Below are 25,744 nucleotides of genomic sequence, written 5' to 3' on the forward strand. Positions count from 1 at the left end.
GATCACATTTTGCTTCTAGCTGGCCAGAGATCTGTCTGGCATGACCCCCCCACCTTGGCACCCCCTCCCCTCAGGGGGGGGTGTCGAGGTGGGGGGTCCACCCGCAACTCGATGGTACACCAGTATAGAAGGTTTCCCTGTAATGGGAGTTCAAAGTTCAAAAGTTGGTTCAATTGGAGCTCAACTTGAAACGGTCATATTTCCTGAACCATAGATGGTATTGATTCACTTTTTTCGGCTCCATGTAGTCGAGGGTCTTGGGAGTATGCATGCAAAGTTTGGGGCCCATGGGACCTAAAACGGGGGAGCAATCGGGTCCCAAACATGGTCAGTTTTCACATAGGAACCCATGCTAAAATTTGATGTCCTGGGGTACCGTTTTTGGGAAGTCAGTACAGGTCGGCCTTAGGTTATTGGGGCTCCAAATTTGCACCATAGGTGCTAAAGAGTCTCCCCTGCAAGTGTGCAAAGTTTTGGCTGGTTTTCACCACGTGGTTCCCCAGACACAGGAGCTCAATGTCAGTCACTTTGATCACATTTTGCTTCTAGCTGGCCAGAGATCTGTCTGGCATGACCCCCCACCTCGGCACCCCCCCCTCAGAGGGGGGTCCACCCGCAACTCGATGGTACAACAGTATAGAAGGTTTCCCTGTAATGGGAGTTCAAAGTTCAAAAGTTGGTTCAATTGGAGCTCAACTTGAAACGGTCATATTTCCTGAACCATAGATGGTATTGATTCACTTTTTTCGGCTCCATGTAGTCGAGGGTCTTGGGAGTATGCATGCAAAGTTTGGGGCCCATGGGACCTAAAACGGGGGAGCAATCGGGTCCCAAACATGGTCAGTTTTCACATAGGAATCAATGCTAAAATTTGATGTCCTGGGGTACCGTTTTTGGGAAGTCAGTACAGGTCGGCCTTAGGTTATTGGGGCTCCAAATTTGCACCATAGGTGCTAAAGAGTCTCCCCTGCAAGTGTGCAAAGTTTTGGCTGGTTTTCACCACGTGGTTCCCCAGACACAGGAGCTCAATGTCAGTCACTTTGATCACATTTTGCTTCTAGCTGGCCAGAGATCTGTCTGGCATGACCCCCCCACCTCGGCACCCCCCCCCCCTTTGGGGGGGGTGCCGAGGTGGGGGGTCCACCCGCAACTCGATGGTACACCAGTATAGAAGGTTTCCCTGTAATGGGAGTTCAAAGTTCAAAAGTTGGTTCAATTGTCGGTCATATTTCCTGAACCATACATGGTATCGATTCACTTTTTTCGGCTCCATGTAGTCGAGGGTCTTGGGGGTATGCATGCAAAGTTTGGGGCCCATAGGACCTAAAACGGGGGAGCAATCGGGTCCCAAACATGGCCAGTTTTCACATAGGAACCAATGCTAAAATTTGATGTCCTGGGGTACCGTTTTTGGGAAGTCAGTACAGGTCGGCCTTAGGTTATTGGGGCTCCAAATTTGCACCATAGGTGCTAAAGAGTCTCCCCTGCAAGTGTGCAAAGTTTTGGCTGGTTTTCACCACGTGGTTCCCCAGAAACAGGAGCTCAATGTCAGTCACTTTGATCACATTTTGCTTCTAGCTGGCCAGAGATCTGTCTGGCATGACCCCCCCACCTCGGCACCCCCCCTCAGGGGGGGGGGTGCCGAGGTGGGGGGTCCACCCGCAACTCGATGGTACACCAGTATAGAAGGTTTCCCTGTAATGGGAGTTCAAAGTTCAAAAGTTGGTTCAATTGGAGCGCAACTTGAAACGGTCATATTTCCTGAACCATAGATGGTATTGATTCACTTTTTTCAGCTCCATGTAGTCGAGGGTCTTGGGAGTATGCATGCAAAGTTTGGGGCCCATGGGACCTAAAACGGGGGAGCAATCGGGTCCCAAACATGGTCAGTTTTCACATAGGAATCAATGCTAAAATTTGATGTCCTGGGGTACCGTTTTTGGGAAGTCAGTACAGGTCGGCCTTAGGTTATTGGGGCTCCAAATTTGCACCATAGGTGCTAAAGAGTCTCCCCTGCAAGTGTGCAAAGTTTTGGCTGGTTTTCACCACGTGGTTCCCCAGAAACAGGAGCTCAATGTCAGTCACTTTGATCACATTTTGCTTCTAGCTGGCCAGAGATCTGTCTGGCATGACCCCCCCACCTCGGCACCCCCCCTCAGGGGGGGGGGGTGCCGAGGTGGGGGGTCCACCCGCAACTCGATGGTACACCAGTATAGAAGGTTTCCCTGTAATGGGAGTTCAAAGTTCAAAAGTTGGTTCAATTGGAGCGCAACTTGAAACGGTCATATTTCCTGAACCATAGATGGTATTGATTCACTTTTTTCGGCTCCATGTAGTCGAGGGTCTTGGGAGTATGCATGCAAAGACTGGGGCCCATGGGACCTAAAACGGGGGAGCAATCGGGTCCCAAACATGGCCAGTTTTCACATAGGAACCAATGCTAAAATTTGATGTCCTTGGGTACCGTTTTTGGGAAGTCAGTACAGGTCGGCCTTAGGTTATTGGGGCTCCAAATTTGCACCATAGGTGCTAAAGAGTCTCCCCTGCAAGTGTGCAAAGTTTTGGCTGGTTTTCACCACGTGGTTCCCCAGACACAGGAGCTCAATGTCAGTCACTTTGATCACATTTTGCTTCTAGCTGGCCAGAGATCTGTCTGGCATGACCCCCCCACCTCGGCACCCCCCCTCTCAGGGGGGAGGGTGCCAAGGTGAGGGGTCCACCCGCAACTCGATGGTACACCAGTATAGAAGGTTTCCCTGTAATGGGAGTTCAAAGTTCAAAAGTTGGTTCAATTGGAGCTCAACTTGAAACGGTCATATTTCCTGAACCATAGATGGTATTGATTCACTTTTTTCAGCTCCATGTAGTCGAGGGTCTTGGGAGTATGCATACAAAGTTTGGGGCCCATGGGACCTAAAACGGGGGAGCAATCGGGTCCCAAACATGGTCAGTTTTCACATAGGAATCAATGCTAAAATTTGATGTCCTGGGGTACCGTTTTTGGGAAGTCAGTACAGGTCGGCCTTAGGTTATTGGGGCTCCAAATTTGCACCATAGGTGCTAAAGAGTCTCCCCTGCAAGTGTGCAAAGTTTTGGCTGGTTTTCACCACGTGGTTCCCCAGAAACAGGAGCTCAATGTCAGTCACTTTGATCACATTTTGCTTCTAGCTGGCCAGAGATCTGTCTGGCATGACCCCCCCACCTCGGCACCCCCCCTCAGGGGGGGGGGGGGTGCCGAGGTGGGGGGTCCACCCGCAACTCGATGGTACACCAGTATAGAAGGTTTCCCTGTAATGGGAGTTCAAAGTTCAAAAGTTGGTTCAATTGGAGCGCAACTTGAAACGGTCATATTTCCTGAACCATAGATGGTATTGATTCACTTTTTTCGGCTCCATGTAGTCGAGGGTCTTGGGAGTATGCATGCAAAGACTGGGGCCCATGGGACCTAAAACGGGGGAGCAATCGGGTCCCAAACATGGCCAGTTTTCACATAGGAACCAATGCTAAAATTTGATGTCCTTGGGTACCGTTTTTGGGATGTCAGTACAGGTCGGCCTTAGGTTATTGGGGCTCCAAATTTGCACCATAGGTGCTAAAGAGTCTCCCCTGCAAGTGTGCAAAGTTTTGGCTGGTTTTCACCACGTGGTTCCCCAGACACAGGAGCTCAATGTCAGTCACTTTGATCACATTTTGCTTCTAGCTGGCCAGAGATCTGTCTGGCATGACCCCCCCACCTCGGCACCCCCCCCTCTCAGGGGGGAGGGTGCCAAGGTGAGGGGTCCACCCGCAACTCGATGGTACACCAGTATAGAAGGTTTCCCTGTAATGGGAGTTCAAAGTTCAAAAGTTGGTTCAATTGGAGCTCAACTTGAAACGGTCATATTTCCTGAACCATAGATGGTATTGATTCACTTTTTTCAGCTCCATGTAGTCGAGGGTCTTGGGAGTATGCATGCAAAGTTTGGGGCCCATGGGACCTAAAACGGGGGAGCAATCGGGTCCCAAACATGGTCAGTTTTCACATAGGAATCAATGCTAAAATTTGATGTCCTGGGGTACCGTTTTTGGGAAGTCAGTACAGGTCGGCCTTAGGTTATTGGGGCTCCAAATTTGCACCATAGGTGCTAAAGAGTCTCCCCTGCAAGTGTGCAAAGTTTTGGCTGGTTTTCACCACGTGGTTCCCCAGAAACAGGAGCTCAATGTCAGTCACTTTGATCACATTTTGCTTCTAGCTGGCCATAGATCTGTCTGGCATGACCCCCCCACCTCGGCACCCCCCCTCAGGGGGGGGGGTGCCGAGGTGGGGGGTCCACCCGCAACTCGATGGTACACCAGTATAGAAGGTTTCCCTGTAATGGGAGTTCAAAGTTCAAAAGTTGGTTCAATTGGAGCGCAACTTGAAACGGTCATATTTCCTGAACCATAGATGGTATTGATTCACTTTTTTCGGCTCCATGTAGTCGAGGGTCTTGGGAGTATGCATGCAAAGACTGGGGCCCATGGGACCTAAAACGGGGGAGCAATCGGGTCCCAAACATGGCCAGTTTTCACATAGGAACCAATGCTAAAATTTGATGTCCTTGGGTACCGTTTTTGGGAAGTCAGTACAGGTCGGCCTTAGGTTATTGGGGCTCCAAATTTGCACCATAGGTGCTAAAGAGTCTCCCCTGCAAGTGTGCAAAGTTTTGGCTGGTTTTCACCACGTGGTTCCCCAGACACAGGAGCTCAATGTCAGTCACTTTGATCACATTTAGCTTCTAGCTGGCCAGAGATCTGTCTGGCATGACCCCCCCACCTCGGCACCCCCCCCCCTCAGGGGGGAGGGTGCCAAGGTGAGGGGTCCACCCGCAACTCGATGGTACACCAGTATAGAAGGTTTCCCTGTAATGGGAGTTCAAAGTTCAAAAGTTGGTTCAATTGGAGCTCAACTTGAAACGGTCATATTTCCTGAACCATAGATGGTATTGATTCACTTTTTTCGGCTCCATGTAGTCGAGGGTCTTGGGAGTATGCATGCAAAGTTTGGGGCCCATGGGACCTAAAACGGGGGAGCAATCGGGTCCCAAACATGGTCAGTTTTCACATAGGAACCAATGCTAAAATTTGATGTCCTGGGGTACTGTTTTTGGGAAGTCAGTACAGGTCGGCCTTAGGTTATTGGGGCTCCAAATTTGCACCATAGGTGCTAAAGAGTCTCCCCTGCAAGTGTGCAAAGTTTTGGCTGGTTTTCACCACGTGGTTCCCCAGAAACAGGAGCTCAATGTCAGTCACTTTGATCACATTTTGCTTCTAGCTGGCCAGAGATCTGTCTGGCATGACCCCCCCACCTCGGCACCCCCCCTCAGGGGGGGGGGGGTGCCGAGGTGGGGGGTCCACCCGCAACTCGATGGTACACCAGTATAGAAGGTTTCCCTGTAATGGGAGTTCAAAGTTCAAAAGTTGGTTCAATTGGAGCGCAACTTGAAATGGTCATATTTCCTGAACCATAGATGGTATTGATTCACTTTTTTCGGCTCCATGTAGTCGAGGGTCTTGGGAGTATGCATGCAAAGACTGGGGCCCATGGGACCTAAAACGGGGGAGCAATCGGGTCCCAAACATGGCCAGTTTTCACATAGGAACCAATGCTAAAATTTGATGTCCTTGGGTACCGTTTTTGGGAAGTCAGTACAGGACGGCCTTAGGTTATTGGGGCTCCAAATTTGCACCATAGGTGCTAAAGAGTCTCCCCTGCAAGTGTGCAAAGTTTTGGCTGGTTTTCACCACGTGGTTCCCCAGACACAGGAGCTCAATGTCAGTCACTTTGATCACATTTTGCTTCTAGCTGGCCAGAGATCTGTCTGGCATGACCCCCCCACCTCGGCACCCCCCCCTCAGGGGGGAGGGTGCCAAGGTGGGGGGTCCACCCGCAACTCGATGGTACACCAGTATAGAAGGTTTCCCTGTAATGGGAGTTCAAAGTTCAAAAGTTGGTTCAATTGGAGCTCAACTTGAAACGGTCATATTTCCTGAACCATAGATGGTATTGATTCACTTTTTTCGGCTCCATGTAGTCGAGGGTCTTGGGAGTATGCATGCAAAGTTTGGGGCCCATGGGACCTAAAACGGGGGAGCAATCGGGTCCCAAACATGGTCAGTTTTCACATAGGAACCAATGCTAAAATTTGATGTCCTGGGGTACTGTTTTTGGGAAGTCAGTACAGGTCGGCCTTAGGTTATTGGGGCTCCAAATTTGCACCATAGGTGCTAAAGAGTCTCCCCTGCAAGTGTGCAAAGTTTTGGCTGGTTTTCACCACGTGGTTCCCCAGAAACAGGAGCTCAATGTCAGTCACTTTGATCACATTTTGCTTCTAGCTGGCCAGAGATCTGTCTGGCATGACCCCCCCACCTTGGCACCCCCTCCCCTCAGGGGGGGGTGTCGAGGTGGGGGGTCCACCCGCAACTCGATGGTACACCAGTATAGAAGGTTTCCCTGTAATGGGAGTTCAAAGTTCAAAAGTTGGTTCAATTGGAGCTCAACTTGAAACGGTCATATTTCCTGAACCATAGATGGTATTGATTCACTTTTTTCGGCTCCATGTAGTCGAGGGTCTTGGGAGTATGTATGCAAAGTTTGGGGCCCATAGGACCTAAAACGGGGGAGCAATTGGGTCCCAAACATGGCCAGTTTTCACATAGGAACCAATGCTAAAATTTTATGTCCTGGGGTACCGTTTTTGGGAAGTCAGTACAGGTCGGCCTTAGGTTATTGGGGCTCCAAATTTGCACCATATGTGCTAAAGAGTCTCCCCTGCAAGTGTGCAAAGTTTTGGCTGGTTTTCACCACGTGGTTCCCCAGAAACAGGAGCTCAATGTCAGTCACTTTGATCACATTTTGCTTCTAGCTGGCCAGAGATCTGTCTGGCATGACCCCCCCACCTCGGCACCCCCCCTCAGGGGAAGGGGTGCCGAGGTGGGGGGTCCACCCGCAACTCGATGGTACACCAGTATAGAAGGTTTCCCTGTAATGGGAGTTCAAAGTTCAAAAGTTGGTTCAATTGGAGCGCAACTTGAAATGGTCATATTTCCTGAACCATAGATGGTATTGATTCACTTTTTTCGGCTCCATGTAGTCGAGGGTCTTGGGAGTATGCATGCAAAGTTTGGGGCCCATGGGACCTAAAACGGGGGAGCAATCGGGTCCCAAACATGGTCAGTTTTCACATAGGAACCAATGCTAAAATTTGATGTCCTGGGGTACTGTTTTTGGGAAGTCAGTACAGGTCGGCCTTAGGTTATTGGGGCTCCAAATTTGCACCATAGGTGCTAAAGAGTCTCCCCTGCAAGTGTGCAAAGTTTTGGCTGGTTTTCACCACGTGGTTCCCCAAAAACAGGAGCTCAATGTCAGTCACTTTGATCACATTTTGCTTCTAGCTGGCCAGAGATCTGTCTGGCATGACCCCCCCACCTTGGCACCCCCTCCCCTCAGGGGGGGGTGTCGAGGTGGGGGGTCCACCCGCAACTCGATGGTACACCAGTATAGAAGGTTTCCCTGTAATGGGAGTTCAAAGTTCAAAAGTTGGTTCAATTGGAGCTCAACTTGAAACGGTCATATTTCCTGAACCATAGATGGTATTGATTCACTTTTTTCGGCTCCATGTAGTCGAGGGTCTTGGGAGTATGCATGCAAAGTTTGGGGCCCATGGGACCTAAAACGGGGGAGCAATCGGGTCCCAAACATGGTCAGTTTTCACATAGGAACCAATGCTAAAATTTGATGTCCTGGGGTACCGTTTTTGGGAAGTCAGTACAGGTCGGCCTTAGGTTATTGGGGCTCCAAATTTGCACCATAGGTGCTAAAGAGTCTCCCCTGCAAGTGTGCAAAGTTTTGGCTGGTTTTCACCACGTGGTTCCCCAGACACAGGAGCTCAATGTCAGTCACTTTGATCACATTTTGCTTCTAGCTGGCCAGAGATCTGTCTGGCATGACCCCCCCACCTTGGCACCCCCTCCCCTCAGGGGGGGTGTCGAGGTGGGGGGTCCACCCGCAACTCGATGGTACACCAGTATAGAAGGTTTCCCTGTAATGGGAGTTCAAAGTTCAAAAGTTGGTTCAATTGGAGCTCAACTTGAAACGGTCATATTTCCTGAACCATAGATGGTATTGATTCACTTTTTTCGGCTCCATGTAGTCGAGGGTCTTGGGAGTATGCATGCAAAGTTTGGGGCCCATGGGACCTAAAACGGGGGGGCAATCGGGTCCCAAACATGGTCAGTTTTCACATAGGAACCAATGCTAAAATTTGATGTCCTGGGGTACTGTTTTTGGGAAGTCAGTACAGGTCGGCCTTAGGTTATTGGGGCTCCAAATTTGCACCATAGGTGCTAAAGAGTCTCCCCTGCAAGTGTGCAAAGTTTTGGCTGGTTTTCACCACGTGGTTCCCCAGAAACAGGAGCTCAATGTCAGTCACTTTGATCACATTTTGCTTCTAGCTGGCCAGAGATCTGTCTGGCATGACCCCCCCACCTCGGCACCCCCCCTCAGGGGGGGGGGTGCCGAGGTGGGGGGTCCACCCGCAACTCGATGGTACACCAGTATAGAAGGTTTCCCTGTAATGGGAGTTCAAAGTTCAAAAGTTGGTTCAATTGGAGCGCAACTTGAAATGGTCATATTTCCTGAACCATAGATGGTATTGATTCACTTTTTTCGGCTCCATGTAGTCGAGGGTCTTGGGAGTATGCATGCAAAGACTGGGGCCCATGGGACCTAAAACGGGGGAGCAATCGGGTCCCAAACATGGCCAGTTTTCACATAGGAACCAATGCTAAAATTTGATGTCCTTGGGTACCGTTTTTGGGAAGTCAGTACAGGACGGCCTTAGGTTATTGGGGCTCCAAATTTGCACCATAGGTGCTAAAGAGTCTCCCCTGCAAGTGTGCAAAGTTTTGGCTGGTTTTCACCACGTGGTTCCCCAGACACAGGAGCTCAATGTCAGTCACTTTGATCACATTTTGCTTCTAGCTGGCCAGAGATCTGTCTGGCATGACCCCCCCACCTCGGCACCCCCCCCTCAGGGGGGAGGGTGCCAAGGTGGGGGGTCCACCCGCAACTCGATGGTACACCAGTATAGAAGGTTTCCCTGTAATGGGAGTTCAAAGTTCAAAAGTTGGTTCAATTGGAGCTCAACTTGAAACGGTCATATTTCCTGAACCATAGATGGTATTGATTCACTTTTTTCGGCTCCATGTAGTCGAGGGTCTTGGGAGTATGCATGCAAAGTTTGGGGCCCATGGGACCTAAAACGGGGGAGCAATCGGGTCCCAAACATGGTCAGTTTTCACATAGGAACCAATGCTAAAATTTGATGTCCTGGGGTACTGTTTTTGGGAAGTCAGTACAGATCGGCCTTAGGTTATTGGGGCTCCAAATTTGCACCATAGGTGCTAAAGAGTCTCCCCTGCAAGTGTGCAAAGTTTTGGCTGGTTTTCACCACGTGGTTCCCCAGAAACAGGAGCTCAATGTCAGTCACTTTGATCACATTTTGCTTCTAGCTGGCCAGAGATCTGTCTGGCATGACTCCCCCACCTTGGCACCCCCTCCCCTCAGGGGGGGGTGTCGAGGTGGGGGGTCCACCCGCAACTCGATGGTACACCAGTATAGAAGGTTTCCCTGTAATGGGAGTTCAAAGTTCAAAAGTTGGTTCAATTGGAGCTCAACTTGAAACGGTCATATTTCCTGAACCATAGATGGTATTGATTCATTTTTTTCGGCTCCATGTAGTCGAGGGTCTTGGGAGTATGTATGCAAAGTTTGGGGCCCATAGGACCTAAAACGGGGGAGCAATTGGGTCCCAAACATGGCCAGTTTTCACATAGGAACCAATGCTAAAATTTTATGTCCTGGGGTACCGTTTTTGGGAAGTCAGTACAGGTCGGCCTTAGGTTATTGGGGCTCCAAATTTGCACCATAGGTGCTAAAGAGTCTCCCCTGCAAGTGTGCAAAGTTTTGGCTGGTTTTCACCACGTGGTTCCCCAGAAACAGGAGCTCAATGTCAGTCACTTTGATCACATTTTGCTTCTAGCTGGCCAGAGATCTGTCTGGCATGACCCCCCCACCTCGGCACCCCCCCTCAGGGGAAGGGGTGCCGAGGTGGGGGGTCCACCCGCAACTCGATGGTACACCAGTATAGAAGGTTTCCCTGTAATGGGAGTTCAAAGTTCAAAAGTTGGTTCAATTGGAGCGCAACTTGAAATGGTCATATTTCCTGAACCATAGATGGTATTGATTCACTTTTTTCGGCTCCATGTAGTCGAGGGTCTTGGGAGTATGCATGCAAAGTTTGGGGCACATGGGACCTAAAACGGGGGAGCAATCGGGTCCCAAACATGGTCAGTTTTCACATAGGAACCAATGCTAAAATTTGATGTCCTGGGGTACTGTTTTTGGGAAGTCAGTACAGGTCGGCCTTAGGTTATTGGGGCTCCAAATTTGCACCATAGGTGCTAAAGAGTCTCCCCTGCAAGTGTGCAAAGTTTTGGCTGGTTTTCACCACGTGGTTCCCCAAAAACAGGAGCTCAATGTCAGTCACTTTGATCACATTTTGCTTCTAGCTGGCCAGAGATCTGTCTGGCATGACCCCCCCACCTTGGCACCCCCTCCCCTCAGGGGGGGGTGTCGAGGTGGGGGGTCCACCCGCAACTCAATGGTACACCAGTATAGAAGGTTTCCCTGTAATGGGAGTTCAAAGTTCAAAAGTTGGTTCAATTGGAGCTCAACTTGAAACGGTCATATTTCCTGAACCATAGATGGTATTGATTCACTTTTTTCGGCTCCATGTAGTCGAGGGTCTTGGGAGTATGCATGCAAAGTTTGCGGCCCATGGGACCTAAAACGGGGGAGCAATCGGGTCCCAAACATGGTCAGTTTTCACATAGGAACCAATGCTAAAATTTGATGTCCTGGGGTACCGTTTTTGGGAAGTCAGTACAGGTCGGCCTTAGGTTATTGGGGCTCCAAATTTGCACCATAGGTGCTAAAGAGTCTCCCCTGCAAGTGTGCAAAGTTTTGGCTGGTTTTCACCACGTGGTTCCCCAGACACAGGAGCTCAATGTCAGTCACTTTGATCACATTTTGCTTCTAGCTGGCCAGAGATCTGTCTGGCATGACCCCCCCACCTTGGCACCCCCTCCCCTCAGGGGGGGGTGTCGAGGTGGGGGGTCCACCCGCAACTCGATGGTACACCAGTATAGAAGGTTTCCCTGTAATGGGAGTTCAAAGTTCAAAAGTTGGTTCAATTGGAGCTCAACTTGAAACGGTCATATTTCCTGAACCATAGATGGTATTGATTCACTTTTTTCGGCTCCATGTAGTCGAGAGTCTTGGGAGTATGCATGCAAAGTTTGGGGCCCATGGGACCTAAAACGGGGGAGCAATCGGGTCCCAAACATGGTCAGTTTTCACATAGGAACCAATGCTAAAATTTGATGTCCTGGGGTACCGTTTTTGGGAAGTCAGTACAGGTCGGCCTTAGGTTATTGGGGCTCCAAATTTGCACCATAGGTGCTAAAGAGTCTCCCCTGCAAGTGTGCAAAGTTTTGGCTGTTTTTCACCACGTGGTTCCCCAGAAACAGGAGCTCAATGTCAGTCACTTTGATCACATTTTGCTTCTAGCTGGCCAGAGATCTGTCTGGCATGACCCCCCACCTCGGCACCCCCCCCTCAGAGGGGGGTCCACCCGCAACTCGATGGTACAACAGTATAGAAGGTTTCCCTGTAATGGGAGTTCAAAGTTCAAAAGTTGGTTCAATTGGAGCTCAACTTGAAACGGTCATATTTCCTGAACCATAGATGGTATTGATTCACTTTTTTCGGCTCCATGTAGTCGAGGGTCTTGGGAGTATGCATGCAAAGTTTGGGGCCCATGGGACCTAAAACGGGGGAGCAATCGGGTCCCAAACATGGTCAGTTTTCACATAGGAATCAATGCTAAAATTTGATGTCCTGGGGTACCGTTTTTGGGAAGTCAGTACAGGTCGGCCTTAGGTTATTGGGGCTCCAAATTTGCACCATAGGTGCTAAAGAGTCTCCCCTGCAAGTGTGCAAAGTTTTGGCTGGTTTTCACCACGTGGTTCCCCAGAAACAGGAGCTCAATGTCAGTCACTTTGATCACATTTTGCTTCTAGCTGGCCAGAGATCTGTCTGGCATGACCCCCCCACCTCGGCACCCCCCCCCTTTGGGGGGGGTGCCGAGGTGGGGGGTCCACCCGCAACTCGATGGTACACCAGTATAGAAGGTTTCCCTGTAATGGGAGTTCAAAGTTCAAAAGTTGGTTCAATTGGAGCTCAACTTGAAACGGTCATATTTCCTGAACCATACATGGTATCGATTCACTTTTTTCGGCTCCATGTAGTCGAGGGTCTTGGGGGTATGCATGAAAAGTTTGGGGCCCATAGGACCTAAAACGGGGGAGCAATCGGGTCCCAAACATGGCCAGTTTTCACATAGGAACCAATGCTAAAATTTGATGTCCTGGGGTACCGTTTTTGGGAAGTCAGTACAGGTCGGCCTTAGGTTATTGGGGCTCCAAATTTGCACCATAGATGCTAAAGAGTCTCCCCTGCAAGTGTGCAAAGTTTTGGCTGGTTTTCACCACGTGGTTCCCCAGAAACAGGAGCTCAATGTCAGTCACTTTGATCACATTTTGCTTCTAGCTGGCCAGAGATCTGTCTGGCATGACCCCCCCACCTCGGCACCCCCCCCCTTTGGGGGGGGTGCCGAGGTGGGGGGTCCACCCGCAACTCGATGGTACACCAGTATAGAAGGTTTCCCTGTAATGGGAGTTCAATGTTCAAAAGTTGATTCAATTGTCGGTCATATTTCCTGAACCATACATGGTATCGATTCACTTTTTTCGGCTCCATGTAGTCGAGGGTCTTGGGGGTATGCATGCAAAGTTTGGGGCCCATAGGACCTAACACGGGGGAGCAATCGGGTCCCAAACATGGCCAGTTTTCACATAGGAACCAATGCTAAAATTTGATGTCCTGGGGTACCGTTTTTGGGAAGTCAGTACAGGTCGGCCTTAGGTTATTGGGGCTCCAAATTTGCACCATAGATGCTAAAGAGTCTCCCCTGCAAGTGTGCAAAGTTTTGGCTGGTTTTCACCACGTGGTTCCCAAGAAACAGGAGCTCAATGTCAGTCACTTTGATCACATTTTGCTTCTAGCTGGCCAGAGATCTGTCTGGCATGACCCCCCCACCTTGGCACCCCCTCCCCTCAGGGGGGGGTGTCGAGGTGGGGGGTCCACCCGCAACTCGATGGTACACCAGTATAGAAGGTTTCCCTGTAATGGGAGTTCAAAGTTCAAAAGTTGGTTCAATTGGAGCTCAACTTGAAACGGTCATATTTCCTGAACCATAGATGGTATTGATTCACTTTTTTCGGCTCCATGTAGTCGAGGGTCTTGGGAGTATGTATGCAAAGTTTGGGGCCCATAGGACCTAAAACGGGGGAGCAATTGGGTCCCAAACATGGCCAGTTTTCACATAGGAACCAATGCTAAAATTTTATGTCCTGGTGTACCGTTTTTGGGAAGTCAGTACAGGTCGGCCTTAGGTTATTGGGGCTCCAAATTTGCACCATAGGTGCTAAAGAGTCTCCCCTGCAAGTGTGCAAAGTTTTGGCTGGTTTTCACCAAGTGGTTCCCCAGAAACAGGAGCTCAATGTCAGTCACTTTGATCACATTTTGCTTCTAGCTGGCCAGAGATCTGTCTGGCATGACCCCCCCACCTCGGCACCCCCCCTCAGGGGGAGGGGTGCCGAGGTGGGGGGTCCACCCGCAACTCGATGGTACACCAGTATAGAAGGTTTCCCTGTAATGGGAGTTCAAAGTTCAAAAGTTGGTTCAATTGGAGCGCAACTTGAAATGGTCATATTTCCTGAACCATAGATGGTATTGATTCACTTTTTTCGGCTCCATGTAGTCGAGGGTCTTGGGAGTATGCATGCAAAGTTTGGGGCCCATGGGACCTAAAACGGGGGAGCAATCGGGTCCCAAACATGGCCAGTTTTCACATAGGAACCAATGCTAAAATTTGATGTCCTGGGGTACCGTTTTTGGGAAGTCAGTACAGGTCGGCCTTAGGTTATTGGGGCTCCAAATTTGCACCATAGGTGCTAAAGAGTCTCCCCTGCAAGTGTGCAACGTTTTGGCTGGTTTTCACCACGTGGTTCCCCAGAAACAGGAGCTCAATGTCAGTCACTTTAATCACATGTTGCTTCTAGCTGGCCAGAGATCTGTCTGGCATGACCCCCCCCACCTCCGCACCCCCCCCCCCCTCAGAGGGGGGGTGCCGAGGTGGGGTGTCCACCCGCAACTCGATGGTACACCAGTATAGAAGGTTTCCCTGTAATGGGAGTTCAAAGTTCAAAAGTTGGTTCAATTGGAGCTCAACTTGAAACGGTCATATTTCCTGAACCATAGATGGTATTGATTCACTTTTTTCAGCTCCATGTAGTCGAGGGTCTTGGGAGTATGCATGCAAAGTTTGGGGCCCATGGGACCTAAAACGGGGGAGCAATCGGGTCCCAAACATGGTCAGTTTTCACATAGGAATCAATGCTAAAATTTGATGTCCTGGGGTACCGTTTTTGGGAAGTCAGTACAGGTCGGCCTTAGGTTATTGGGGCTCCAAATTTGCACCATAGGTGCTAAAGAGTCTCCCCTGCAAGTGTGCAAAGTTTTGGCTGGTTTTCACCACGTGGTTCCCCAGAAACAGGAGCTCAATGTCAGTCACTTTGATCACATTTTGCTTCTAGCTGGCCAGAGATCTGTCTGGCATGACCCCCCCACCTCGGCACCCCCCCTCAGGGGGGGGGGTGCCGAGGTGGGGGGTCCACCCGCAACTCGATGGTACACCAGTATAGAAGGTTTCCCTGTAATGGGAGTTCAAAGTTCAAAAGTTGGTTCAATTGGAGCGCAACTTGAAACGGTCATATTTCCTGAACCATAGATGGTATTGATTCACTTTTTTCGGCTCCATGTAGTCGAGGGTCTTGGGAGTATGCATGCAAAGACTGGGGCCCATGGGACCTAAAACGGGGGAGCAATCGGGTCCCAAACATGGCCAGTTTTCACATAGGAACCAATGCTAAAATTTGATGTCCTTGGGTACCGTTTTTGGGAAGTCAGTACAGGTCGGCCTTAGGTTATTGGGGCTCCAAATTTGCACCATAGGTGCTAAAGAGTCTCCCCTGCAAGTGTGCAAAGTTTTGGCTGGTTTTCACCACGTGGTTCCCCAGACACAGGAGCTCAATGTCAGTCACTTTGATCACATTTTGCTTCTAGCTGGCCAGAGATCTGTCTGGCATGACCCCCCCACCTCGGCACCCCCCCCTCTCAGGGGGGAGGGTGCCAAGGTGAGGGGTCCACCCGCAACTCGATGGTACACCAGTATAGAAGGTTTCCCTGTAATGGGAGTTCAAAGTTCAAAAGTTGGTTCAATTGGAGCTCAACTTGAAACGGTCATATTTCCTGAACCATAGATGGTATTGATTCACTTTTTTCAGCTCCATGTAGTCGAGGGTCTTGGGAGTATGCATGCAAAGTTTGGGGCCCATGGGACCTAAAACGGGGGAGCAATCGGGTCCCAAACATGGTCAGTTTTCACATAGGAATCAATGCTAAAATTTGATGTCCTGGGGTACCGTTTTTGGGAAGTCAGTACAGGTCGGCCTTAGGTTATTGGGGCTCCAAATTTGCACCATAGGTGCTAAAGAGTCTCCCCTGCAAGTGTGCAAAGTTTTGGCTGGTTTTCACCACGTGGTTCCCCAGAAACAGGAGCTCAATGTCAGTCACTTTGATCACATTTTGCTTCTAGCTGGCCAGAGATCTGTCTGGCATGACCCCCCCACCTCGGCACCCCCCCTCAGGGGGGGGGTGCTGAGGTGGGGGGTCCACCCGCAACTCGATGGTACACCAGTATAGAAGGTTTCCCTGTAATGGGAGTTCAAAGTTCAAAAGTTGGTTCAATTGGAGCGCAACTTGAAACGGTCATATTTCCTGAACCATAGATGGTATTGATTCACTTTTTTCGGCTCCATGTAGTCGAGGGTCTTGGGAGTATGCATGCAAAGACTGGGGCCCATGGGACCTAAAACGGGGGAGCAATCGGGTCCCAAACATGGCCAGTTTTCACATAGGAACCAATGCTAAAATTTGATGTCCTTGGGTACCGTTTTTGGGAAGTCAGTACAGGTCGGCCTTAGGTTATTGGGGCTCCAAATTTGCACCATAGGTGCTAAAGAGTCTCCCCTGCAAGTGTGCAAAGTTTTGGCTGGTTTTCACCACGTGGTTCCCCAGACACAGGAGCTCAATGTCAGTCACTTTGATCACATTTTGCTTCTAGCTGGCCAGAGATCTGTCTGGCATGACCCCCCCACCTCGGCACCCCCCCCCCCTCAGGGGGGAGGGTGCCAAGGTGAGGGGTCCACCCGCAACTCGATGGTACACCAGTATAGAAGGTTTCCCTGTAATGGGAGTTCAAAGTTCAAAAGTTGGTTCAATTGGAGCTCAACTTGAAACGGTCATATTTCCTGAACCATAGATGGTATTGATTCACTTTTTTCGGCTCCATGTAGTCGAGGGTCTTGGGAGTATGCATGCAAAGTTTGGGGCCCATGGGACCTAAAACGGGGGAGCAATCGGGTCCCAAACATGGTCAGTTTTCACATAGGAACCAATGCTAAAATTTGATGTCCTGGGGTACTGTTTTTGGGAAGTCAGTACAGGTCGGCCTTAGGTTATTGGGGCTCCAAATTTGCACCATAGGTGCTAAAGAGTCTCCCCTGCAAGTGTGCAAAGTTTTGGCTGGTTTTCACCACGTGGTTCCCCAGAAACAGGAGCTCAATGTCAGTCACTTTGATCACATTTTGCTTCTAGCTGGCCAGAGATCTGTCTGGCATGACCCCCCCACCTCGGCACCCCCCCTCAGGGGGGGGGGGTGCCGAGGTGGGGGGTCCACCCGCAACTCGATGGTACACCAGTATAGAAGGTTTCCCTGTAATGGGAGTTCAAAGTTCAAAAGTTGGTTCAATTGGAGCGCAACTTGAAATGGTCATATTTCCTGAACCATAGATGGTATTGATTCACTTTTTTCGGCTCCATGTAGTCGAGGGTCTTGGGAGTATGCATGCAAAGTTTGGGGCCCATGGGACCTAAAACGGGGGAGCAATCGGGTCCCAAACATGGCCAGTTTTCACATAGGAACCAATGCTAAAATTTGATGTCCTGGGGTACCGTTTTTGGGAAGTCAGTACAGGTCGGCCTTAGGTTATTGGGGCTCCAAATTTGCACCATAGGTGCTAAAGAGTCTCCCCTGCAAGTGTGCAACGTTTTGGCTGGTTTTCACCACGTGGTTCCCCAGAAACAGGAGCTCAATGTCAGTCACTTTAATCACATGTTGCTTCTAGCTGGCCAGAGATCTGTCTGGCATGACCCCCCCACCTCCGCACCCCCCCCCCCCCTCAGAGGGGGGGTGCCGAGGTGGGGTGTCCACCCGCAACTCGATGGTACACCAGTATAGAAGGTTTCCCTGTAATGGGAGTTCAAAGTTCAAAAGTTGGTTCAATTGGAGCTCAACTTGAAACGGTCATATTTCCTGAACCATAGATGGTATTGATTCACTTTTTTCAGCTCCATGTAGTCGAGGGTCTTGGGAGTATGCATGCAAAGTTTGGGGCCCATGGGACCTAAAACGGGGGAGCAATCGGGTCCCAAACATGGTCAGTTTTCACATAGGAATCAATGCTAAAATTTGATGTCCTGGGGTACCGTTTTTGGGAAGTCAGTACAGGTCGGCCTTAGGTTATTGGGGCTCCAAATTTGCACCATAGGTGCTAAAGAGTCTCCCCTGCAAGTGTGCAAAGTTTTGGCTGGTTTTCACCACGTGGTTCCCCAGAAACAGGAGCTCAATGTCAGTCACTTTGATCACATTTTGCTTCTAGCTGGCCAGAGATCTGTCTGGCATGACCCCCCCACCTCGGCACCCCCCCTCAGGGGGGGGGGTGCCGAGGTGGGGGGTCCACCCGCAACTCGATGGTACACCAGTATAGAAGGTTTCCCTGTAATGGGAGTTCAAAGTTCAAAAGTTGGTTCAATTGGAGCGCAACTTGAAACGGTCATATTTCCTGAACCATAGATGGTATTGATTCACTTTTTTCGGCTCCATGTAGTCGAGGGTCTTGGGAGTATGCATGCAAAGACTGGGGCCCATGGGACCTAAAACGGGGGAGCAATCGGGTCCCAAACATGGCCAGTTTTCACATAGGAACCAATGCTAAAATTTGATGTCCTTGGGTACCGTTTTTGGGAAGTCAGTACAGGTCGGCCTTAGGTTATTGGGGCTCCAAATTTGCACCATAGGTGCTAAAGAGTCTCCCCTGCAAGTGTGCAAAGTTTTGGCTGGTTTTCACCACGTGGTTCCCCAGACACAGGAGCTCAATGTCAGTCACTTTGATCACATTTTGCTTCTAGCTGGCCAGAGATCTGTCTGGCATGACCCCCCCACCTCGGCACCCCCCCCTCTCAGGGGGGAGGGTGCCAAGGTGAGGGGTCCACCCGCAACTCGATGGTACACCAGTATAGAAGGTTTCCCTGTAATGGGAGTTCAAAGTTCAAAAGTTGGTTCAATTGGAGCTCAACTTGAAACGGTCATATTTCCTGAACCATAGATGGTATTGATTCACTTTTTTCAGCTCCATGTAGTCGAGGGTCTTGGGAGTATGCATGCAAAGTTTGGGGCCCATGGGACCTAAAACGGGGGAGCAATCGGGTCCCAAACATGGTCAGTTTTCACATAGGAATCAATGCTAAAATTTGATGTCCTGGGGTACCGTTTTTGGGAAGTCAGTACAGGTCGGCCTTAGGTTATTGGGGCTCCAAATTTGCACCATAGGTGCTAAAGAGTCTCCCCTGCAAGTGTGCAAAGTTTTGGCTGGTTTTCACCACGTGGTTCCCCAGAAACAGGAGCTCAATGTCAGTCACTTTGATCACATTTTGCTTCTAGCTGGCCAGAGATCTGTCTGGCATGACCCCCCCACCTCGGCACCCCCCCTCAGGGGGGGGGTGCTGAGGTGGGGGGTCCACCCGCAACTCGATGGTACACCAGTATAGAAGGTTTCCCTGTAATGGGAGTTCAAAGTTCAAAAGTTGGTTCAATTGGAGCGCAACTTGAAACGGTCATATTTCCTGAACCATAGATGGTATTGATTCACTTTTTTCGGCTCCATGTAGTCGAGGGTCTTGGGAGTATGCATGCAAAGACTGGGGCCCATGGGACCTAAAACGGGGGAGCAATCGGGTCCCAAACATGGCCAGTTTTCACATAGGAACCAATGCTAAAATTTGATGTCCTTGGGTACCGTTTTTGGGAAGTCAGTACAGGTCGGCCTTAGGTTATTGGGGCTCCAAATTTGCACCATAGGTGCTAAAGAGTCTCCCCTGCAAGTGTGCAAAGTTTTGGCTGGTTTTCACCACGTGGTTCCCCAGACACAGGAGCTCAATGTCAGTCACTTTGATCACATTTTGCTTCTAGCTGGCCAGAGATCTGTCTGGCATGACCCCCCCACCTCGGCACCCCCCCCCCCTCAGGGGGGAGGGTGCCAAGGTGAGGGGTCCACCCGCAACTCGATGGTACACCAGTATAGAAGGTTTCCCTGTAATGGGAGTTCAAAGTTCAAAAGTTGGTTCAATTGGAGCTCAACTTGAAACGGTCATATTTCCTGAACCATAGATGGTATTGATTCACTTTTTTCGGCTCCATGTAGTCGAGGGTCTTGGGAGTATGCATGCAAAGTTTGGGGCCCATGGGACCTAAAACGGGGGAGCAATCGGGTCCCAAACATGGTCAGTTTTCACATAGGAACCAATGCTAAAATTTGATGTCCTGGGGTACTGTTTTTGGGAAGTCAGTACAGGTCGGCCTTAGGTTATTGGGGCTCCAAATTTGCACCATAGGTGCTAAAGAGTCTCCCCTGCAAGTGTGCAAAGTTTTGGCTGGTTTTCACCACGTGGTTCCCCAGAAACAGGAGCTCAATGTCAGTCACTTTGATCACATTTTGCTTCTAGCTGGCCAGAGATCTGTCTGGCATGACCCCCCCACCTCGGCACCCCCCCTCAGGGGGGGGGGGTGCCGAGGTGGGGGGTCCACCCGCAACTCGATGGTACACCAGTATAGAAGGTTTCCCTGTAATGGGAGTTCAAAGTTCAAAAGTTGGTTCAATTGGAGCGCAACTTGAAATGGTCATATTTCCTGAACCATAGATGGTATTGATTCACTTTTTTCGGCTCCATGTAGTCGAGGGTCTTGGGAGTATGCATGCAAAGACTGGGGCCCATGGGACCTAAAACGGGGGAGCAATCGGGTCCCAAACATGGCCAGTTTTCACATAGGAACCAATGCTAAAATTTGATGTCCTTGGGTACCGTTTTTGGGAAGTCAGTACAGGACGGCCTTAGGTTATTGGGGCTCCAAATTTGCACCATAGGTGCTAAAGAGTCTCCCCTGCAAGTGTGCAAAGTTTTGGCTGGTTTTCACCACGTGGTTCCCCAGACACAGGAGCTCAATGTCAGTCACTTTGATCACATTTTGCTTCTAGCTGGCCAGAGATCTGTCTGGCATGACCCCCCCACCTCGGCACCCCCCCCTCAGGGGGGAGGGTGCCAAGGTGGGGGGTCCACCCGCAACTCGATGGTACACCAGTATAGAAGGTTTCCCTGTAATGGGAGTTCAAAGTTCAAAAGTTGGTTCAATTGGAGCTCAACTTGAAACGGTCATATTTCCTGAACCATAGATGGTATTGATTCACTTTTTTCGGCTCCATGTAGTCGAGGGTCTTGGGAGTATGCATGCAAAGTTTGGGGCCCATGGGACCTAAAACGGGGGAGCAATCGGGTCCCAAACATGGTCAGTTTTCACATAGGAACCAATGCTAAAATTTGATGTCCTGGGGTACTGTTTTTGGGAAGTCAGTACAGGTCGGCCTTAGGTTATTGGGGCTCCAAATTTGCACCATAGGTGCTAAAGAGTCTCCCCTGCAAGTGTGCAAAGTTTTGGCTGGTTTTCACCACGTGGTTCCCCAGAAACAGGAGCTCAATGTCAGTCACTTTGATCACATTTTGCTTCTAGCTGGCCAGAGATCTGTCTGGCATGACCCCCCCACCTTGGCACCCCCTCCCCTCAGGGGGGGGTGTCGAGGTGGGGGGTCCACCCGCAACTCGATGGTACACCAGTATAGAAGGTTTCCCTGTAATGGGAGTTCAAAGTTCAAAAGTTGGTTCAATTGGAGCTCAACTTGAAACGGTCATATTTCCTGAACCATAGATGGTATTGATTCACTTTTTTCGGCTCCATGTAGTCGAGGGTCTTGGGAGTATGTATGCAAAGTTTGGGGCCCATAGGACCTAAAACGGGGGAGCAATTGGGTCCCAAACATGGCCAGTTTTCACATAGGAACCAATGCTAAAATTTTATGTCCTGGGGTACCGTTTTTGGGAAGTCAGTACAGGTCGGCCTTAGGTTATTGGGGCTCCAAATTTGCACCATAGGTGCTAAAGAGTCTCCCCTGCAAGTGTGCAAAGTTTTGGCTGGTTTTCACCACGTGGTTCCCCAGAAACAGGAGCTCAATGTCAGTCACTTTGATCACATTTTGCTTCTAGCTGGCCAGAGATCTGTCTGGCATGACCCCCCCACCTCGGCACCCCCCCTCAGGGGAAGGGGTGCCGAGGTGGGGGGTCCACCCGCAACTCGATGGTACACCAGTATAGAAGGTTTCCCTGTAATGGGAGTTCAAAGTTCAAAAGTTGGTTCAATTGGAGCGCAACTTGAAATGGTCATATTTCCTGAACCATAGATGGTATTGATTCACTTTTTTCGGCTCCATGTAGTCGAGGGTCTTGGGAGTATGCATGCAAAGTTTGGGGCCCATGGGACCTAAAACGGGGGAGCAATCGGGTCCCAAACATGGTCAGTTTTCACATAGGAACCAATGCTAAAATTTGATGTCCTGGGGTACTGTTTTTGGGAAGTCAGTACAGGTCGGCCTTAGGTTATTGGGGCTCCAAATTTGCACCATAGGTGCTAAAGAGTCTCCCCTGCAAGTGTGCAAAGTTTTGGCTGGTTTTCACCACGTGGTTCCCCAAAAACAGGAGCTCAATGTCAGTCACTTTGATCACATTTTGCTTCTAGCTGGCCAGAGATCTGTCTGGCATGACCCCCCCACCTTGGCACCCCCTCCCCTCAGGGGGGGGTGTCGAGGTGGGGGGTCCACCCGCAACTCGATGGTACACCAGTATAGAAGGTTTCCCTGTAATGGGAGTTCAAAGTTCAAAAGTTGGTTCAATTGGAGCTCAACTTGAAACGGTCATATTTCCTGAACCATAGATGGTATTGATTCACTTTTTTCGGCTCCATGTAGTCGAGGGTCTTGGGAGTATGCATGCAAAGTTTGGGGCCCATGGGACCTAAAACGGGGGAGCAATCGGGTCCCAAACATGGTCAGTTTTCACATAGGAACCAATGCTAAAATTTGATGTCCTGGGGTACCGTTTTTGGGAAGTCAGTACAGGTCGGCCTTAGGTTATTGGGGCTCCAAATTTGCACCATAGGTGCTAAAGAGTCTCCCCTGCAAGTGTGCAAAGTTTTGGCTGGTTTTCACCACGTGGTTCCCCAGACACAGGAGCTCAATGTCAGTCACTTTGATCACATTTTGCTTCTAGCTGGCCAGAGATCTGTCTGGCATGACCCCCCCACCTTGGCACCCCCTCCCCTCAGGGGGGGTGTCGAGGTGGGGGGTCCACCCGCAACTCGATGGTACACCAGTATAGAAGGTTTCCCTGTAATGGGAGTTCAAAGTTCAAAAGTTGGTTCAATTGGAGCTCAACTTGAAACGGTCATATTTCCTGAACCATAGATGGTATTGATTCACTTTTTTCGGCTCCATGTAGTCGAGGGTCTTGGGAGTATGCATGCAAAGTTTGGGGCCCATGGGACCTAAAACGGGGGAGCAATCGGGTCCCAAACATGGTCAGTTTTCACATAGGAACCAATGCTAAAATTTGATGTCCTGGGGTACCGTTTTTGGGAAGTCAGTACAGGTCGGCCTTAGGTTATTGGGGCTCCAAATTTGCACCATAGGTGCTAAAGTGTCTCCCCTGCAAGTGTGCAAAGTTTTGGCTGTTTTTCACCACGTGGTTCCCCAGAAACAGGAGCTCAATGTCAGTCACTTTGATCACATTTTGCTTCTAGCTGGCCAGAGATCTGTCTGGCATGACCCCCCACCTCGGCACCCCCCCCTCAGAGGGGGGTCCACCCGCAACTCGATGGTACAACAGTATAGAAGGTTTCCCTGTAATGGGAGTTCAAAGTTCAAAAGTTGGTTCAATTGGAGCTCAACTTGAAACGGTCATATTTCCTGAACCATAGATGGTATTGATTCACTTTTTTCGGCTCCATGTAGTCGAGGGTCTTGGGAGTATGCATGCAAAGTTTGGGGCCCATGGGACCTAAAACGGGGGAGCAATCGGGTCCCAAACCTGGTCAGTTTTCACATAGGAACCAATGCTAAAATTTGATGTCCTGGGGTACCGTTTTTGGGAAGTCAGTACAGGTCGGCCTTAGGTTATTGGGGCTCCAAATTTGCACCATAGGTGCTAAAGAGTCTCCCCTGCAAGTGTGCAAAGTTTTGGCTGTTTTTCACCACGTGGTTCCCCAGAAACAGGAGCTCAATGTCAGTCACTTTGATCACATTTTGCTTCTAGCTGGCCAGAGATCTGTCTGGCATGACCCCCCACCTCGGCACCCCCCCTCAGAGGGGGGGTGCCGAGGTGGGGGGTCCACCCGCAACTCAATGGTACACCAGTATAGAAGGTTTCCCTGTAATGGGAGTTCAAAGTTCAAAAGTTGGTTCAATTGGAGCTCAACTTGAAACGGTCATATTTCCTGAACCATAGATGGTATTGATTCACTTTTTTCGGCTCCATGTAGTCGAGGGTCTTGGGAGTATGCATGCAAAGACTGGGGCCCATGGGACCTAAAACAGGGGGAGCAATCGGGTCCCAAACATGGCCAGTTTTCACATAGGAACCAATGCTAAAATTTTATGTCCTTGGGTACCGTTTTTGGGAAGTCAGTACAGGTCGGCCTTAGGTTATTGGGGCTCCAAATTTGCACCATAGGTGCTAAAGAGTCTCCCCTGCAAGTGTGCAAAGTTTTGGCTGGTTTTCACCACGTGGTTCCCCAGACACAGGAGCTCAATGTCAGTCACTTTGATCACATTTTGCTTCTAGCTGGCCAGAGATCTGTCTGGCATGACCTCCCCACCTTGGCACCCCCTCCCCTCAGGGGGGGGTGTCGAGGTGGGGGGTCCACCCGCAACTCGATGGTACACCAGTATAGAAGGTTTCCCTGTAATGGGAGTTCAAAGTTCAAAAGTTGGTTCAATTGGAGCTCAACTTGAAACGGTCATATTTCCTGAACCATACATGGTATCGATTCACTTTTTTCGGCTCCATGTAGTCGAGGGTCTTGGGGGTATGCATGAAAAGTTTGGGGCCCATAGGACCTAAAACGGGGGAGCAATCGGGTCCCAAACATGGCGAGTTTTCACATAGGAACCAATGCTAAAATTTGATGTCCTGGGGTACCGTTTTTGGGAAGTCAGTACAGGTCGGCCTTAGGTTATTGGGGCTCCAAATTTGCACCATAGATGCTAAAGAGTCTCCCCTGCAAGTGTGCAAAGTTTTGGCTGGTTTTCACCACGTGGTTCCCCAGAAACAGGAGCTCAATGTCAGTCACTTTGATCACATTTTGCTTCTAGCTGGCCAGAGATCTGTCTGGCATGACCCCCCCACCTCGGCACCCCCCCCCCTTTGGGGGGGGTGCCGAGGTGGGGGGTCCACCCGCAACTCGATGGTACACCAGTATAGAAGGTTTCCCTGTAATGGGAGTTCAAAGTTCAAAAGTTGGTTCAATTGTCGGTCATATTTCCTGAACCATACATGGTATCGATTCACTTTTTTCGGCTCCATGTAGTCGAGGGTCTTGGGGGTATGCATGCAAAGTTTGGGGCCCATAGGACCTAAAACGGGGGAGCAATCGGGTCCCAAACATGGCCAGTTTTCACATAGGAACCAATGCTAAAATTTGATGTCCTGGGGTACCGTTTTTGGGAAGTCAGTACAGGTCGGCCTTAGGTTATTGGGGCTCCAAATTTGCACCATAGATGCTAAAGAGTCTCCCCTGCAAGTGTGCAAAGTTTTGGCTGGTTTTCACCACGTGGTTCCCCAGAAACAGGAGCTCAATGTCAGTCACTTTGATCACATTTTGCTTCTAGCTGGCCAGAGATCTGTCTGGCATGACCCCCCCACCTTGGCACCCCCTCCCCTCAGGGGGGGGTGTCGAGGTGGGGGGTCCACCCGCAACTCGATGGTACACCAGTATAGAAGGTTTCCCTGTAATGGGAGTTCAAAGTTCAAAAGTTGGTTCAATTGGAGCTCAACTTGAAACGGTCATATTTCCTGAACCATAGATGGTATTGATTCACTTTTTTCGGCTCCATGTAGTCGAGGGTCTTGGGAGTATGTATGCAAAGTTTGGGACCCATAGGACCTAAAACGGGGGAGCAATTGGGTCCCAAACATGGCCAGTTTTCACATAGGAACCAATGCTAAAATTTTATGTCCTGGGGTACCGTTTTTGGGAAGTCA

This window comes from Lithobates pipiens, unplaced genomic scaffold (assembly GCF_037356315.1).
Source record: "Lithobates pipiens isolate NorthernLeopardFrog02 unplaced genomic scaffold, aLitPip1_a1.2 Scaffold_25, whole genome shotgun sequence".
In the NCBI taxonomy this organism is placed as follows: Eukaryota; Metazoa; Chordata; class Amphibia; order Anura; family Ranidae; genus Lithobates; species Lithobates pipiens.